Raw genomic sequence first — 19,894 nt, forward strand, 5'->3', positions numbered from 1 at the left:
GTAGCAAACCAATATTTTTCATTGTAATACCATTTTATATTATTCTCAATATTTAAATAAAATCTCCTTGATGAATTATTCAGTGTTACTGCATTATATAAGGATGCAGTAGTGGTAGGGAGAAAGGATTTTAACCAAAGGCTTTTGATTATTTTTCATTTTGAAGGAAGTGTTCGGAAAGATCACATCACCAGGATTTTAAACAAAGAAATCTAAGGGTAAAAACAGTTAAGATCAAAGATTCTTTTCAGATATAGACTTTACCCATGAAAGATTTCACTGATTGAGGGTGGGGGTGGGGAATCATACATTAGACACTGATGACTATATATGACTAGGTTGGAAAAAATCTTGTATAGATTTCTACAGACGTGACAATTAGGTTGAGATCATCTTAGTAGCCTCTGTGTTTCACCTAATGTGGAAATTGTTATTACCAAAGTGTAGAACAAGACTCTATAATAACGAAGCTTAAAAAAAATGTTGCAATTATTGTGATTAATTTAGCTTTTAGTTGAATTGTGATTTGAGTTGCTTTATGATCTGGAGGGTTATTTACAAAACTACTGCATCAGTTTTAGTACTGTGATTTAAATTTGTTCAAATCTCCCCCCAAAACTATTATCTATGAGTAAATACCTTAAATATTCAAATCCTTCAGGAGAAAAACTCTTCCTCCCTATGGCTTTGTCTTGGTAGAGCTAGAAAGTCACCCATAGGAAATAAAAGAAATTCCAAAATCAAATGTTAGTACTAGATTACGATAGTTTATTTGTATATGTTTCAATGCATGGTTCCATCACCCTTTTTCTTGAGAAAAAAAATCCAATAAAACTGTTATTTCCTAATAATTTACCCCCACTCCATTTACCCTTTGCTTTAAGAGAACAGTAGTGGTTACTGGCAGAGATCCCTCAAAGTCTAACATTTAATAATTTTTTTTCCTAGCTGGTCCTTCTTTCTTCATAATGTGGGCAAAGTCACCAGCATATTGTAGGTATTCACAAATTTTGGCCATCATCATTAGTTTCATCACCATCATCTACATGGAATGTTCTCTGATGTCTCCAGGACAAAACATAAGTTAAAGGAGGTGCCAGTTACACTATTTTCAGGGGCTCCATTCACATCATTGTAGACGATACCCCTTGGAGTTGTGCAATACAGCCTACACAGCATTGTATAGAGAGCTTATCTGGATGTTTGCTGCTGGCTAAAGGATAAGCATGTCGTAAGGAGTGACAAATGTCTTAGGCATGTGCCTAAGGGTGACTGAGCTGGTTTCCCAACATACAGTAGCAGAGAAGCCCCAGGGACTAAAAGCAGAGCTTACCATTCACTTACTCCCATCCATGGTTGTAGGACCAGGTGTGACTCTTCTCTGGATCTCCATATTTTCCATATGCCTTGGAAAGTAAGCAGCAAACTGATGGATGTAAGTGGCATGTAGCAATTTCTCTCAGGGAGGAAAAAGTGAGGGGTGGCATCTTAGATATTGATTAAGGTTTCAGTGCAGTCTTACGGAAATGAAGAACTATAATCAAAGAAACAGGTCTTTCTTCCTGTTTTAAACTATAGAGTCTTAAAGCACTCAACTTGAAACTCAAAAGGAAACCCTAAATATAAATAAAAGCTTCCAAAGAACCTGTATATCACTTGACCTCCCCCAGTGAGTTTCTCATTCTGTTATTCCTGTCGCATAGAATATTGGCAAGTACCTTGCAAAAATTTCAACTGTGCAGAGTAACCATTGAAATTATTTGCCTCGAACATTTATACTTCTTAGCAGTACTCATTTAGAAAATTGTTTGTAAGAGGGACATTAGAACAAATTCCTATTTCATTCGTTAGTTTGCCCTATAGAAATCTGGGTAATTGAGGATGTGCGATATTAATTAAGGTTTCTGAGGGTAGTGATGGACCAGAAGGGAAAGAGAGAAAAGTTACTTGGACTCTTAGGTGGGCTTTGCTTGTAGAGGGTGGTTCACGGTTTCATCTGTGAATCACTCAAGGCCTCCAACTGGTCTAGATTATGGCTCTGTAGATACAGGTTGTGGGCTTTTCCATTTCTTCTAGAAATGACAGGAGTATAATGCTAAAGAGAGGCTGGTTTGGAAATCTGAAAACCTGGGATCTACTTATGGCCTGAAATATGCATTTATTAGCTACTGTTCAGGCTGCTCATGCATCCACTAAAGTTTGAGAAGCACTGACCTAGCGTGTAAAAGGGAAATTCATCCAGTTCACCAGAGTTAATAAAAATATTCCTTAATGTCCTTTATGTCTTCAATAATTAAGAGGAAAACAAAGAAAGTATGTATTGATCTCTATATGTTCTTCTGATCCTGTGAGATTACCAGAAGGGTCTTTCCTGAGGCAAAGATAAATAAAGATATTGTGACAGGCTTGTTTTCCACTGGTATCCTAGTTTATCATTTGTTTGGCTTAGAAATGATTCCTGAAATTATCAGTACATTCCGAGGTAGGTGTTCTGTTTTAGTTCTCTTTAAGATCTTCTGCTGTAAGGATCATCCTACCTTGATAAATGACTTTACACCTCGTAACTGGAAAATTTAGAAAAAAAAATTTTTTTTTAATTTATTTTTTAAAATGAGTTACTTCATGGAAGACAAATTACAAAACCACTATATAGCTCATAGCTCTCATCCACCCAATGCATAATTAGATTTGAGATACGTCTTGACCTTAGTAGCAATGTATTTCCACAGTTTCTTGGGGTGGGTCAATGATGCAGATAATTAAGGTCATTTTTTTTTCAAATTTTTTCTTCTGGGATTAAGTTTCAAGTAGTAATTAAGTATCAGTAATCTTGTCTTGACCCTATCTTCAAATTTATATAATCTGTTGTATATTAGGTTAGAATCTTTTTCTGTAATTTCCATAAATTTTAATTCCCTCTTTTTACAAATTTAAAACTATCATATTAGAGAAAAATAGGTGCAAAACAGGAAAATATGTTCCACTACATACTATAATTTGCTGGCTCTCTTCTAAAAACTCAAACATGTAACTCTCATCTTTGTATTTATATGCATATCTGTGATTAATGTTCTTAGATTTATGAGTATTTTACCACCTCAAGATAGTAAAATAAAAATAATCGGGCATTTGCAGAACAGTTTGCATTTTGCAAAGGGTTTTCTCATACATTATTTTGCTTGATTGTACCAAGGATTTTTGTGAAATAAGCAGGAAAATGACTATTAATAATGTCTGTTTGTACATAACTGTCAGAGAAATCAAGTGTCTGGCCCAAAGCCTAGTAAAATGACAACTCTGCCTTTCACTATTTAAGCTTTTTTAATTTTTAAAAGTACAATGTTATATACAGGAAGACTCAACCTTACTTTTTGAAACGTTATAATTACAAATTTCAGGATTAATCATATCATAACTGTGATTTAGTCTTTTGAAACTTCAGTATTTGGTTAACAGCTTTTAAAATCTATTGCTAAAAAAATAAAAAAAATAAAATCTATTGCTTATTGAACGTTCAAATCTTTACCTGGGAAAGGTTTTTCTGCAGAGTTAAATAGCTTCTCCTCAGTTTTAAATTGTATTTTTAAAAATTAGCAAAACTTATCATCTCTATAACATAATTTGACTAAATTGTTTTGAGATTGCGAGGGTTGACACTGGAAGGTGGTGATGGGTTAGCTCAAGGAAGACCCCCTGCTCAGCATTGTTCACTAACATTAGGTTGGATGATTAATGGGAATTCATGGCGGTCCTTATTATTATTCATCTCTGGTTCACTCTCTCTAGAATTATCCTGGCGATAGAATAATATTCCAGTGAAAACAATGTGATGCTCTTTATTACTCCTTGGTCCTAGTGGTTTGTTTGGATCACACTGGAAAACAGCAACAATACTAAATATTGATTAAATACAGAGTACACTGTTCTTATTAATTATGTGCATTGACATTTATTTCTCATAGCAACTTTATGAGGTGGTACATTATTAATAATAATTTGAGCATCTTCTTTGTGTATGAAGCATTGCTACAGATCCAATATACCATTGATTCAGGAAAAATTCTTATGTAATTTATGTAATTCTTATTCTAATTCTATCAAAATAAGCATTTTATAATGAAAATATTGCCTTTTTTAGCTATCTGGAAGTAGCAAGAAACTAGAATTTTGGGTACAATTCCAAATGATGCAAGAAACTGCATTACGAAATTAGGTGATTTGTGGGGCATCTGGGTGGCTCAGTGGTTGAGCGTCTGCCTTTGGCTCAGGTCGTGATGCCTTCGGCTCAGGTCATGATCCCAGGGTCCTGGGATCGAGCCCTGCATCAGGCTTCTCACAGGGAGCCTGCTCCTCCCTCTGCCTGTGTCTCTGCCTCTGTCTCTGTGTCTCTCATGATAAATAAAATCTTAAAAAAAAAAAAAAAGAAATTAGGTGATTTGTTATCCCAGAAGCAGGAAAAGAAGCACCAGAAATGAGCTGATATATTTTCTATGTACAATTAAAGAATTGCAAACGGATGGACCAGAAGTTCTTGTTATTACTGGACAGAGAACCAGTTCTACACTCTGGTTTCGACTACTCACCTCTTCAAAATGAATACTCGAGAGACAAGTGACAGGTTGCTTTATTCAGGAAGCCTCAACTTGGGAAGATGGTGGTCTAAAGTCCCAAAGACCATCTTCTCCGTTCAGGCAAAGGCAGGGGGTTTTAAAGCTTGGGAAATGATGGCTGCGTGCAGGAGAAGCTGACGCTCAGGCATTAATCATTTATCAACGCGATCCTGAACAGGCCTGCTAGCATCAGTGGCAACTGTTTTTAATGGTGTCGGGCCACCTTAGCTCCCAGGAGAGTCTGCTCCTTTATTCCTCAAGGCCACTGAAACCTCAAGGAAAAGGGGTTAGTTCTGCTTCAAACCAATGGACTTAGGTTAGCAGACAAGGCGTACGTGGGCTTGGAGAAGTGCGTTACGGTGATTCTGGATTCCGCATACCAACACTTTGCTACTCTTGGCCACAACATTTGGCACTGATACTGTTAGGACCTCAAGAAATATTCTTTCTTTGAGTTCATGGTGATGTTCTCTTACACGGTGGTTATTTTCTTCTTTTCCATGTCTTCTGGGTTTGGAGATATCCCATGTACGATAGTGTCCTGAGCCCCAGTGAAGGCCCACGGTGCCATCTGTGTCTTTCCATAGGGTCAGCTCTGTTCAGTCATTAAGCAAAGTCAAGTCTCAATTATAGAGCAGATTCGGGATTCCAAACTCAGTGGCATTTCACCATGTGATTAAGCTCGGCCTCTTACACGGCACACGCAACAGGACAGAGGACAAGTCACACGACAAACAAGGTGACAGGAGGGTGCAGGGAGTTAGCCAATCAAAGGCCACGTCAGTCCGTGGGTGTGCAGTCGGGATAAGGCCTCGGTCTGGTCCGGGTCAGCTCTCGGCACCTACTGCTGCTTCTGGTCAAGCAGTGAAGGATCTCGACTCTGTCCAGAGATGGATGGAGCAGAGCCTTCAGCAGCAGTTGTGTTTTTTAAGTGGTCAGACACAGAAGGGTCAGGTCTCAAGAGCCTGACAGTTTGCCGCCCAGATACTTCCCTTTCTAAAGGGATTGCATCGGTTTGGGGCCCCTGTGGACCCCTCTGGTTCTGCTCGTCGTCATCAGTTCTGGGCCATCGGCTGATGCTGGCCCCGAGCTGGCTCCAAGCTGTGGTGCCCTTACTTGCCAGCGTCCTTGCGTGGCATGGGTCCCTGCTTGACACAGGCTCCTGCTTGACCCCAGGGGCTCCATTTTGGTCTCTACAGCTAGGGATAGCTTTTACATGGTGAAGTGTTAGGGGCTTGCTCCCTTGAATTCTTTCTGTTGTAGGTTATCTTCTATATTCATTTGATCATTCTTTCAATCACCATTTATTGCATATCGATTATGGAGCAGACGCTGAGCTGGATAACGTGAGAAGTGAAACCCAACGCCTGCCTTCATGAACTAGTCAGTGGTCTATTGTGAATGGTTGTATAAAGGGATTTCTGCAAGAATTCAGATACAAAACTTGACTTCCTTTTCTTTTTCCAGAGGATTCTCCTTCTCTGTTTTCCAATTGGCCTAAGTAGTCTCTGTTTCCCATTCTTCATTTCTCTGATGCTTATATTTTCCTCCATTTAGTCTTTTTCTTATTAGATCATCATTTTATCGTATTCCTTTCTTCAACCTCTCTTGCTTGCTTTCTAACTGAGGGCCATCTCAAGGCCCAAGAACTAAAGGGTAATCTGTATAATTAATGACTCTTTCCTTGATCCTGTGAGGCTCCAGAAGTCAGTAACACTGACTTCAACCATGAGCACTTATCCAAGTTCCATGGATCTTGCTACAACTTTTCCCTCATTAGTCCAGTGAATCTCCTTGCAATAATTCTCATTCTCCCCTACTCATCAGAGCACTTGTATCATCAGCACATAGGATCACTGTGGCATTTTAATTGGTGGAAGCTTGAAGGTCAGTCCATTAATTTACCTGAATTCTGACTTTAGGACAACATGCTGAGCAAGCCCACAGATTCTATAAGATGACTTGAAAACACTTAATGAAGTCTTACTGCCAGCTAATGGTGACCACGAAATTAGGAAATTAGCATCTGATGTTTCCAAACATTTTGAAAGCAGTGTAATAGCAGGACTAGATAAACATCCTTTGGGTGGCCCTGCTCATGCTTGCAGAGTTTCTGCATTTGTTCTCTCAAACTCAGTACTTTGAATTTTATATAAAAGCAATATAGGGCAGCCCGGGTGGCTCGGCGGTTTAGCGCCACCTTTAGCCCAAGGCCTGATCCTGGAGACCCAGGATCGAGTCCCACGTCAGGCTCCCTGCATGGAGCCTGCTTCTCCCTCTGCCTGTATCTCTGTGCCTCTCTCTGTGTGTGTGTGTCTCTCATGAATAAATAAATAAAAAAAAGCAATATAAACATTCAATAGTCTATAAGTTGACACACTATATAAATATATCAATCCTTAATCACTATTGTCTGGAAGGAATTTTAGAGATTACAGACAGATTAAAATGTCATACAGAAATTTTTGTCTAGGAACTTTGGTTCATGTACCCAAGTCTATTCAAGTAATATTTAGGATCTCTTTTGCTCAATTTTATTTTTGCAATAATTTGTCATCTCACCTAATTTCTGACAAATTATTTATGCCTTAGAACATCTTTTTTGGAAGAAAGAGATAGATGCGCATTGTGTTCACGTAACTCTCCCTCATAGCTAATAGAACAAATGGAAGGAGTATTCCTTATTATATTGATTCCCAAACAACAAAATTAGCATTAGTTCGAAACCTCTGGACCTTCCTGGGTGAAATCTGAAACCAGCTCCCACACCTGCAGGCCAGGAATTGACCAGGGAAAGAGGCAGGCCACTCCTGATTGGCAGGTGGCAAGTTTAATAGGCAAGGGAACTTCTATATGAAGCTTGTCTTGAGCAGCCACAAGATGAGTGGAGCTCCATACTCGCCAGAATTTTAAATATTTGTATAGAGGCCTTAGCTGGCTTCCGTCACAAATGCTATCCGGATGACCTCAATAACACTTCACTCTCTCAGGCTACGTCCTTGAAATGGCTCCCACTGTAGAATGGCGGGGAGGGAGAGCACACATTCCAAGGACGGGGGATGGCGTGAGGAGCCTCTGATTACCTGTCAGCTGACGGTTGTGTCTTCTTGATTAACTCCTCCTATAGTCAGGCCAGGGAAGAAGTAAGTTGCCCCTTTTTTGCACCTTTTATGTAACTAATTGTATGGAATTAAAGATCTTATTATTATTTATTTTTATTATTTTATTTATTTACTATTTATTTATTTATTTATTTATTATTATTTATTATATGAAAAGTCCAAAAGCTTGACTAGTCCACAAAATGGATAGAGTAGTGAAAGCCAGGTTATTGATTTGCAAGAGGTCGTTTCGGTCAGAAGAGAAGGAGGAGGGGAATTGTGTTCTAACAAGTCAGTGGAAATCAAACAGGGAGAAAGAGTGCCAATCTGGTGGAGGCTGAATGAGGGTCAATTTAGGAAGGGGGAAGAGTTGGATGGGGTGTGAGCTCAGGGGGAATTGGCAGGTCTAGAGATTGGGGCGTGGGCTTTATGGACTAGAGCAGGGTCAGCATGGACAAACTGTGGGCTAGCCCTGCTCATGAGTGCCCCAGAAGCAGCCCATGCGGGCAGGGCAGCTGTGCTCACCTGCACGTGACCTTTGATGCAGAGCCAGGACTCACTCATGAGCATCTTCTTTCGACAGCTGTCAGCACACGCTTTGCTGTATAAGGTACCATAGTCCCAGGTTGTGGGGATTGGAGCATGGGCATTTCTGGCCAGCCGTTAGTCTGCCTGCCACACCTGGTAGATGCAATAAGCTTATTTTGTCTATGAGAAAACTGAGGCTTTGTGGTAGATGACATTTTTTTCCAATGTGTGTTACATATCAGCACACTTCTGCTGTGGCCACACAGGGATGGGAGTGCACTTCTGCAGCCCTTGACTTTAGTGCTGGCCACAGGAGTCCCTTTGGACAATGGGATGGAATAGATGTGGCCCATGCAATAGTTGACTTTTCCCTCTTGCACCCCTTCCATCACCAAGAAAAGGGCATGCTGCAGGAGGCTGGCTGGTCCTAGGACAGTGAGAGAAACAAGAACAGACCTGGAACCAACCAACAGTTTGAAGCCAAATCCTGCGTAGCTCAGCCCAGATCTGCTTGGTGCCAGCTAAGCTGCAGACTCACGAGTGAGCAATAAATGCTTAGTGTTGCATTACACTCTGTTTGGGGCAGTTGGATAAGCAGCAGGAGCAAACTGGTACAAGTTCACAGATACTGAGGATTTCGCTCAAAGTCACACTATGGTAAATGATACAAAGTTGGACTTCAGAGCTTGGGTTCTTATCTACTAAGCAACTAGTACCCAACCATTTACTGGATGCCTGAACTTTCTCTATAGTATCCCTGTCAAGCTCTTACAGAGTCTAGGGACAAGAGATTCAGAGTCTTTTGTAAGACATGGATTCAAGTCTCCCCATCCTATGGGTCTTGGACCTACTGAAACTGATCATACGAGGGTAGAGACAAGGCCATCTCAAATCCACTGAGTATAGCTTAGGACTACATTAGTATTTTTGGTGGCCGCATCACGCTGGTGTGAGGTTGGTTGGCTTGTTGACTCATTCAAACATCTTTTCTCAGTGAAAAGATTCATGAGTTTAAAACTTTCTTTTTTTTAAAAAAAATATTTTATTTATTTATTCATGAGAGACACAGAGAAAGACAGAGATACAGGCAGAGGGAGAAGCCGGCTCCATGCAGGGAGCCTGATGTGGGACTCGATCCTGGGACTCCAGCACCATGCCCTGGGCCTAAGGCAGGCGCTCAACCACTAGGCCACACAGAGATCCCCATGAGTTTAAAACTAAATAAAACATCTATTTTATGTAATATAACACTCATTAATTTTTTTCCCATAAAAAATCTATTTTATGTAATATAACACTCATTAATTTTTTTCCTGTGTTTACCTACAGGAGTCTATATTAAAATTTTTTTGATTTTATTGTGTTAGTCCCAGATGTTAATCCTCTTGGACTCTGATCTTGTAATTAGCTGTGCCTTAGCACTTTATGGAGTCGACGGGACACAATTTTGATGATGGCAAATTATCAGCATGGAATAATGCAAATTATCCATGGATAATGGATAATTAATTATTATCCAATAATTAATAATTAGTGGATAATTATCCATGGATAATGCAAAATATCCATGCACATTATCAGCATGGAATAATGTATTTTTTTTAAGGTTTTGTTTATTTAAGAGAAAGGGAGAGAGAGAGAGCATGAGTAGGGGGAGGGGTAGAGGGAGAGGGAGAAGTAGGTTCCCCTCCAAGCAGGGAGCTCAATGTGGGGCTCGATCCCAGGATCCTGAGGTCATGACCTGAGAGGCACCACCTAGGTGCTCCAGCCTGGAGTAATACGAAGCGAGTAAAAAGAAATGAACTTAAAGGAAATAAAGCATCCCAATTAAGTAGAAGCTGTACTTTAGTAAGAATTAGAAGCTAATAAATACAAACTAGTCATCTTTTACTAACACAGAAAAAAGAGAGAAACGAATGATGTGTAAGTGGTTGTACCATAAACTGTGTCAGCCTCACAAGGCTCCGGGGGCCTCCCTTTATGATGCTCTTTGATGATCTTTACACATGACTCATACCATGCTAGAGACTTTGTTCAGGAAGGGAGTAATTTGTTTCCTAGGGGGTCATGGATCCAAATTCCTACAATCTCCTGAAAATAACTGTGATTTCTGGGAAACCGATAGCTTGTATTTATGGCACAGATATTGTATGTGGAGTCAACTGGATCAATACTCCATGGTGTTGAGCTCCTAGAGACATGGGACTTCATTCACAATTAAAACATAGTGGAGGAGCCTGAAGGCTGAATATCTGCCTTTCTGAGGACATCGTGCTTTTAACTGTAGTTCTAGGACAACATAAAATTAGGCACATTTGTCAGGCAAAGGAAGGTATTAGGAAATCTCCTACGAGGGTATAACCCAGATAAACCTGCCACCTTTTCCTGCGGTGACCACCTGTCTTTTTAATCATGCAAAACACTAAATCATGGAACTTTGAGACACAGCATCATAGAGTCTCTTAATTAATCACAGCTGTCAGGGCTTCTCTCTAATGGGGGGATTTTTCATATACCATATATATGTAATATATGTTTTTATATAATATTTTATTGTTATTCTTAGTTCATGCCTTCTTCAGCATCCTTCACGGCTGGTGCTTTCTGCCTCTGTTACAAGTTGGCTTTCTCAAGGAGTGTTTTTTGAATCTCTAAGGCTTCTGGGGATGAAACTATTCACCTGAAGGGGCGACTTGGTGGTGAGAGCTTATGAGGACTGAAGCAGGCCCAAAGTCTGTGCTGGAAATTGGGTAGCTGCCCACTGGGCCTGCGTAACCATCCCTTCCTCTCTCTTTTCCTTGCCTTGTTTCTGTTGGAGGTGCAAATGTGAGGCATAACCTACCACTGCTGGAAACATCATTTGACTTGATTTTTCCATACTAGATTAAAAACAACAAAAGATTTGCCTCCTATGTCTCAGGGGGAACAGGAAGTCCTACACTAGTCATCACTGGGGCTTCTTTTCCTACCCACTGTGACCTGCAGGACATGCAGGTTTATAAGAGGCCAGAAAACCTAGCGATGATCCTGGTCCTGGATCTGGTGTATGCATCTTCATCTTTGCTCCGTCAGCCCCATGATTCTCCACTGATGCAGCAGGCAGCTTAGGAGGCCCTCTGAGGAAGGGACACACAGGGCTAGGTAGGCAGGGCTAGGTAGGGGGCCATGGGGTCAGGCTCACAGAAATCCCCAAAATGTGGAGATGAAACCAGAGATAAACAAGCTGGACCATCCTGTTCCAGGTGCCAGAGGTGGGGTCCTGTGATAACAACTACTTGTGACCAACAAAGAATTACCGACCCTAAAAAGGAAATAAGCCATTGAAGGTGTTAGTGCTAGTCCTTACTCAATGGTGATGTCAATAGAGATGTTAAAAGATTTAGGTTCCCTGGCTGGCTTCCAATAAAAGCCCAACCCTAAAGCCCTCAGTGGGATCCCCTCACTCCCAAGAGGTTTTCCTGTATCCTTGCTTAATAAACTTCTATTGCTTTACTCACCCTCCTGTGTCAGCGAGATTCATGCATCGGCTCAGGCTCCGTGAGACGAGAACCTTGCTCTCCTACTCCACTTTCACGTAAGTTCGCTCTCAGAATGCCCAACTGTTACTTTTTCCAATTCTTGGAACTACCCAGCTTCATCTTGTTAACGTCCAGGCTCTTGAAAACATTGCTCTATTCATTAATCCCAAGGGCAAGAAAAAACCAGAGTTCCTAAGAATCCCCACTTTCCTTTGCAAAGAGAAAGAAGAGACAAATCCTGTAATTACTCAGTAGTGTCTTAAATGATTTTTGTGTTCTCTTTCCCTCCATGAAGGGATAAGAACACTATTCTCTGGAATAAGCCGGTTTCAGATGCAGAGTCTGCTATTTCTTGGGTAAGTTTACTGGGGGAAATTTATGTAACTTCTGTAAGCCCTAGTTTTCTCATTGCTGAAGTCAGGATAATGATTGTGATGATTTCCTATGAAACCATTTTTGCACAATGCCCGGCACATTGTCAGTGCTCAGTGAATATTGTTATATTTTTAATATTCATCTTTTTTTTTTTTTTAAGTAGGCCAAGCGTGGAGTCCAATGTAGGGCTTGAACTCGTGTCCCTGAGGTCAGGGCCTGAGCTGAGATCAAGAGTTGGATCTTAACCACTTCAGCCACCCAGGTGCCCCTATCATCTGTCTTCTAAACAACTATGAATTGCTGGGGGAGGAAGACTTTCCTCTGCTCTACAAGGTCCTTCCAGCTAGACTTAGAATCACATTGACAGGAGACCGATTAACAGGAAACGATCAGATTTCCTGGTGTGTGTCAGGGAATCCACACAGACATGGACATTCCAGGGACAGTGAGGCAACACGGAGCTAAGGAGAGGGGCGGGATCTGAGGATGCAAAGTGGGGGGCAGGCCATGAGCAAGAAGGTGAAGGGAGGCGTTTTGAAAACCAAAGAGTGCCCTGTTAAACAGATATGTACGTGTCTTGGGTAAAGGGTGGGGGTCTCTGTTAATGACTCTTTTCCTGCAACGGGCTCTACTTTCCAGCATAGGTTCCGGTGGTTGAAGACCAGGAAGAGAGCTTTTCCACCTCATGCAATGGGTTTTGATTACACTGATTACTCACAGTGATGTTCATGCCAAAGTGGCCCGTCTTAGGGAGCCCGCCATTGGCCCTTCTAGAACAGTCATTGCTAGGTATTCGGATAGGCAATGAGACACAAAGGTGAATAAAGCATGACTTCTGTCCTCAGAGGAACTAAGTTCTTTCTTAGGAGGGAGACAAACTCATCGTTACTGTAAAATACGGTTAAGTACTCAGAGCTTCCTGGAGGACCGAGGCAGGACATCTGAACTCTGGAAATCCTATAGGGATCTCGTTCTCCTCTCATGACATCTTTTAAAACCAGGGCTGGGGCAGCCCGGGTGGCTCAGCAGTTTAGAGTCGCCTTCAGCCCAGGGCGTGATCTGGAGACCCGGGATCGAGACCCATGTTGGGCTCCCGGCGTGGAGCCTGCTTCTCCCTCTGCCTGCGTCTCTGCCTCTCTCTCTCTCTCTCTCCTCTGTGTATTCTCATGAATAAATAAATAAAATCTTTAAAATAAATAAATGAATAAATGAATAAAAATAAATAAATAAATAAATAAATAAATAAATAAATAAATAAATAAATAAATAAAACCAGGGCTGCCTGGGAAGCCCTGGGCTGCTTCTTACAAGGCAGCGCGCTCCTGCACGTTGTACTGGCTGAGCTCACTTCCTCCGGGAAATCTCCGCTGCTGCCTTTCAACTTGGCTTAGCCCCTGCCACACGCACCTGTTTTCCTGAGGCCAATTCCTCCGTTTGAGGTCCTCTCTTGGCTTGGGCCCCGAGCTGGGTCCTTGTCTTGGATTCTGTAGTTTTAAGTTCCTGTGACTACTTGGCCTCGTGTTTGGCAGCCTTGGCTCCGGACCTTGAGCTCAGCAGCCACCCGTGGGCCTTGAGTCTGCATGTTCCTGTACAACGCCTTCTGTCCTGAGAGCCCGGCCTGCCTCTTCTGGGCAGAGGTAGACTCTTTCTCTTCTTTAGTCACGGCCTGGATTGAGTTGTTGGGCTTTTCAACACTAATCAGGGAATTATTTGTAAATATATGGGATGTGCTCTGCTCCAAGCCACAGAGCAGACTATTAGACTTGGCTTCAACTACTCAGACGTTTATTATATCAATTGAGGAGTTTAGGAGAGGCCAGTGCTCAGGCTGTTTGGTGGCTTGATACCACGGTAAATAACCCAGTTCCTCTGATTCTGCTTCCTCATCCCTAGCTTGTGTGTGAAGCTCCCTCATGGATTCAAGATGACTGCCATAGCTTAACGCCAGGCCAGGGTCAAAAAACGGAAAAAGAGGCGCAGTGAAAAAAGAGCATTCTCTGTAGGCATGCCTCCTCTCTCAGAAGAGAAAAAGAAAATTCTGGAAACCTCCTGAAAGTACGGTCTTATATTTCATTAGCCGGAATAGGGATGTAGGGCCACAGCTTGTTATAAGGAGAGGCTGGGAATGTGATTACGAGGCATTGTGCTCTGGTGGGAGGGGGCCGGGAGCCTTGAGTTTGGAGATAACTGCTGGCACCTGCCCTACTGTTACTCAAGAACTGCGATAAGATTTAATTTTCATTTGATAATTTAAGTCACCCTAGATTGTGCTCATACTTGAATTACAAAAGCACTTTCACAGTGATCATGTTTTATGACATTCCTTTTGCATGTCCGCAGCTTTTCCTATCCTTCCAGGTTCGTTTCCCCTTCTTCGGGCCTCAGCGCATCTGCAAGGCTGCAGGTTTGCTCATCTTGCCTGATGGAGGCTGACAAAGCCCTGTGTGATTTAAAGGATGATGCAGCATCATGTGTCCCCACGTATTTGGGCCTTGCTCTGGTCTGCGGCCTGAAGGCTTTTCCACTATTTCCCCCATGTTCCTGCCCCACGGTCTCAGAGGTTGGGCTTCGAGTGGCCTGGGTTCTTGGGGAAAGGGACATATTGAGGGGTGCCCCTCCCGGGAGGGGGCAGTCAGTGGGGGCAGGCACAGGAGCTCAGCGGGCCCTGGGTGGGCCGCAGGGCACCGGTCGCTGTACTTGACCATCTACGTCTAACAGCAGGTGAACAGCAAGCGAGGCCCCTGAGCCCGAGAGACGTTTTGATCTGCCCTGAATATGTGGCTGCAGTTCTGTCTCTGGGTGATGAGCGGGGTCAAAGGCCGCGGCCGGTCAGTGGTGCCTTCCCGTGGAAGGGAGCTCCTGTGGCTGTGGCTTCCAGGGCAGTGAGTGGGCCCTTCCAGGACCCAGAGCTTCAGGCCGTTAGTGCCCCAAGTCATAGGGGTCCCCGGGGAGGTGAATGGGATCACTCCTGCCTCCCCCCACGGCTCTCAGTCCCTGAATTCTAGCTGTTGACAAAGAAATAGCACGGGCTATAAAAAAAAAAAAAAAAAAATAGCACGGGCAAGTGACTCCTGGTTTAAGGGACGGTGGCATCCTGGAGAATGACGCCCCGTCCCCCAGAACTGGAGGGATTGGTGCTGCTTCTCTGCGGCTGGGGCTGCCGGAGGCCCTGGCACGATGCCTCCTTCACGGAGGGAGCTCCGGGAATGTGGGGCCTGCTCGGGCCCGGCCTGCAGCTGCTCTTTGTGTGAGCCCGGCCCAGCGAGCGACCTCTGGGCCCCTGGGTAGATGGCCGTGGCCTCTGACTCCCACAGAGGTCCACGACGCATTTTGCTTCTTTCTTCTTCTTCTTTTTTTTTTTTAAGATTTTATTTATTTCTTCATGCGAGATGCACAGAGAGAGGCAGAGACCCAAGCAGAGGGAGAAGCAGGCTCCGATGTGGGACTCGATCCCGGGTCTCCAGGATCATACCCTGGGCCCAAGGCAGGGATCCCCATTTTGTTTCTTTCTTAGACGTAGAAGGGGCAAAAGAGTTTGCCTTTTCCTTTGGGGAGGATGTTCCAGTGTGCCCGAGGCCCCCAGACCCCAAGCGACTCCCCAAGAGTTGCCAGCTCTTGGATCTTTGGGGGGCTGGTGTCCCTTGCTCTGGGCAGGTGAGCTGCTCATGCTGGTAGGTGGCTGACAGCCTCCCCGTCATCCCGAGGGAGCCTCCCCACTTCAGGAAGAGGCGGCTGGGGAGGGGGTGTGGCTGCAGCCCACGGGGGAAGGCGTGTGGCTACACCTGGTGCCCAGCGTACATGCCAGCGTGGAGTGGGCTTAGTTACCTGGCGGCAGGGGAGGAGGGGTGAGTGGGGAGGGACCGGGTCCGGGTGGGGCAGGCCTGCATCCTGAGCCCCAAGGCCCCCGCCAAGGACAGGGACGCGGCCGAGAGGGCCGCCACCCAGGAGGTTAGTGACAGCTGTGACACCGCTGGCCACCTAGAGCTGGGGGGGCCTGCGTGCCCAAACCGGCCACAGGCGGACTCTCGGATCAAGGTGCTTCCTTCCTCTCCCCTCAAGAGGTTATGAGCACAGCATCGTTACTAAAAAGTCTCTGAAAAACAATGACAGAACAGGAAAAGGTGGAGGGTAGGAGAGCCCCAAGCCCCCAAATTCTCCTTAATAATTTATCCTGGAGCCAGAGCATGTCCCCACACCTTCTTCTTTTCCACAAAATGCCACCGGGACGTGCCATCTGCTGAGCCAGTTTTAAAGGCCTTTATTGTCATTTTCTCATTAAAAAAAAAAAATTAACTTCCAGGGCTTTCTGAGTAACCCTGTGCTGCCGGAGCTATGCAGGCGCCCCCGTTCCATGGCTCAGCCTCCCGTGGGTTCCTTCCTCCCGCAGAGAAGGGCTGACCTCGCTGACCCCGCCGAGGACAGGCCGCAGCCTGCCGCTGGGCTCCAGCCTCCCCGTCTGCTCCGTGAGCCGAGCTCTTCTCAGAAGCCCACGATGAAATCCAGGCTTCAGGCCGGGGGCTCCCTGGGGCCGTGACCTCGGGGCAGGGGGAGGCACAGGAAGCAGAGAAGAGAGAAAGCCGACGGCGCTTTGGTCGCACCATGAGCAACCAGGGCTCCTTCGACTCTCCATCCTGCTGGGACCTTCTGCCCGGGAAGCCTTTTAGGATCCACACCAAGGGGGAGAAGCATTTTTATGGGCTCCTTCCCTTATGGTGAGGATTACCCCCGAGAGATTTGTGTCCCCCTGCTGACCGGGCACGCATTCCAGGGCTCCGTATGTGCGGGGAGCTGAGCGGTCTGCTCTCAGTGCCCCACCCTGAGGAGCGGGACAGGGCCCAGAGCTGGGGGTGACACATGCACGGCACAGACTCCTGGTGAGTCTCTGACAGGACAAGGGGACACAAAGCTCATGTGGGACTGTTCGTGCCGCCCTGGTTGGGAGGTGGAACAGAAGAGGCAGTGGCTACGCAGCACGCGGAAAGCTTTCCCTGATTTTCCCCTTTCCTCTTCCAGGCTCATCTCAGGACATCGCATCCCTTGTGGCCTACATGTACCAATACCTGTGCCCTAGCCATCCATACCTCACCATTTTGCATGTCTGATTTTTCCCCTTTTGTTTTTGGCACATGCTGATTTCTCTTCTTGAAATGCTGCCACTTTTCTCTCTTGATTAACTCAGTCTTTTTTTTTTTAAGATTTTATTTATTTATCCATGAGAGACCCAGAGAGCGAGGCAGAGACCCAGGCAGAGGGAGAAGCAGGCTCCCTGTGGGGAGCCCGATGTGGGACTCGATCCCGGGACCCCCGGGGTCACGCCCTGAGCTGAAGGCAGATGCTCAACTGCTGAGCCACCCAGCCGTCCCTTAACTCAGTCTTTTAAACTAACCTCAGATGTGCCTCTTTCCTGGAAGCTTCCATGCTTCCCCCCAGGTAGTGTTAAATGCCTCTAAACATCTTGAGACGCCTGACTTATGGTTCGACTAAAGCCCTATTACCACCTACTGTAACCCTAACCACAGAAATCTGTTTATTACTCAGCTTTCCACACATGTCTGTCTGCAGACTGTATTTTAAATTTCCATATACTGGGTGCCTGGCATAATACTTGGCTACGTGATACATGTTCCATAAACACTTGTGGACAAAATGAATTGAGTGCGTTATGATTTTGCAATGGACTGCTTTTCCCAAACAGAGAAAAATCTAATCTAATTTAAGCCACTCCAAAGCAATTGAACATGGATATATTTTGAAAGAAGTTTGCTAGGTATCCGGATATGTATTTGATATATATAAAATCAACAAACCAATAACAGTGAAATTATATAAAAAAAAAGAAATCAAGCAATAAATCAGTAATAATGAACATAGGGCTCCTGCTCTCAAGAATAAGGTGAGACACAGACACATAACATTATGAATAATAATAATAATAAAAGAGAAAACACACTGAGGGATGAAATGTTATTAGGTAGTGAGGGTAAATAGGGAAATAACTAGCATAAAATATATTTACTAGGAGATCAGAGGATTATGGGGTCTCCTGGGAATAGAAGGACGAGGAAGTTTCTGGGCAGTGGGCAGGTTCGAACCGGGCAGTATATGCAGTGGTGGACAGCAGTGACTGGGAAAGGACCCCTAGGTTCAAGCTCCTCAATCACTTTATCTGTATCATCTTGGGCAAGTTTTCATTGCCTCGTCTATAAATTTGAGTCGGTAGTCATACCTAATTTACGTGGGTTTTGCAAGGATTACAATAAGTAATATATTTATAGAGATTAGAACAGTGCCTGGCGCGTGACACTTCATTACAGATGATCTACTTACCTTAGAAAATGACGAAGTGAGTCTCTCAGCAGAGACATAAGGTATGTTTGGGAGCCAATAAGGGAACTGGTTTACTCACAGACGAGTTTGTGTCGGGGAAATGGTAGGGGGTAAAGCTGAAAAGCTGCTTTGAATTCTTAGGGAGGACCCCAAATGTCAGCGATAGCCAGCAACGAGGGCAACAGAGAAGAGGTGACTGTAGGTCTTAGTTTCTCCTGTGGCTTAATTAGTGCCTTGGTATGATTCTTAGGACAGCTTTCACTTGTAAAAATGTCTTCTTTGGATAAAAGATGCCTAAAATAAAATAAAATAAAATAAAATAAAAAAATAAAATAAAATAAAACATGCCTAAAAAACTGATATTTAAACAAGAGTCATAGGGATTTGTGGAGATGATGTGACATAAATGTGTAACGTGCACTACAGGGAAACATTTCACGGGTTGGTAACAAACTGTTGCATGTTTCTTTAAGATTGCATTTGTTTCCATAGAATCATAAAAACTCAGCACTGAAAGGGACCTGGAGATAATACCATAGAATTCATTCTTCATTGGCACATTATAATTCGCTTTCAGTGTATTTGGAAATTGTTCAAAGAAGGATGTGAAGCTGAATTATTATTATTTTTTTGTATAAACAACAACAACAGACAAAACCACAATAAATACAGCAGGAAACTAAAGCTCATGGCAAATAAACTACAACTAGCTCATGCCTATGGGAAGTCCTTTATTTCATATTCAAATGGTGGCAGCCCTGAACCATTTTCATATGCCGGATCTAGAATTATGTACATGAGTCGATAGTTTGGTTTGGACAGTGACGACACCACAAGCGGTAATGTCAACATTCTGCATTTTGCCCTTCTTATCTGGTGAACATAACCGAGAAACTGGGAAACTAAAGTACTGCTAGCAGTGATATGAAACATGGTCCTTATGACTTTTTTTTTAAAGATTTTATTTATTCATGAGGGACAGAGAAAGAGAGAGAGGCAGAGACACAGGCAGGCAGAGGGAGACACAGGCTCCATGCAGGGAGCCCGATGTGGAACTCGATCTTGGGTCTCCAGGATCACGCCCTAGGCTGAAGGTGGTGCTAAACCGCTGAGCCACCCAGGCTGCCCCTCCTTATGACTTTAATAAGGCAAAACTCAAAACCATCAGGTGTGCTTAAAAAACAGATCAGTCTAGTGTTGAGTCAATCTAAGTCCACTCACTGGACAGGAGTAGGAGATGCAGGAGAGGTCTTCCATGAGCCCTGTTAGGTTGTACCAGCTTGAAGCTGGTCAGAACCCATGCAAAGCTGGTCACCCCAGTGGGAAGTGGGATAGGAGAGATGCGTCACCCTGAGGGTCTGAAGAGGTTTGCGAGAGGGGTCTGATATGAAGTCTTCCTTAGATTGCATTGGTATTTTCATTTCACCTGAACGGA

At 44.0% G+C, this 19,894-nt stretch overlaps 1 protein-coding gene across 1 annotated transcript in view; it reads left to right on the forward strand.

Annotated features, from left to right (window-relative positions):
• The window catches only part of GRXCR1 (glutaredoxin and cysteine rich domain containing 1), a 115,300-nt gene that overhangs the window by 1,203 nt on the left and 94,203 nt on the right, over positions 1-19,894 (forward strand). The window lies entirely within an intron of this gene.

This window comes from Canis lupus, chromosome 14 (genome assembly GCF_048164855.1).
Source record: "Canis lupus baileyi chromosome 14, mCanLup2.hap1, whole genome shotgun sequence".
Classification (NCBI taxonomy): Eukaryota; Metazoa; Chordata; class Mammalia; order Carnivora; family Canidae; genus Canis; species Canis lupus.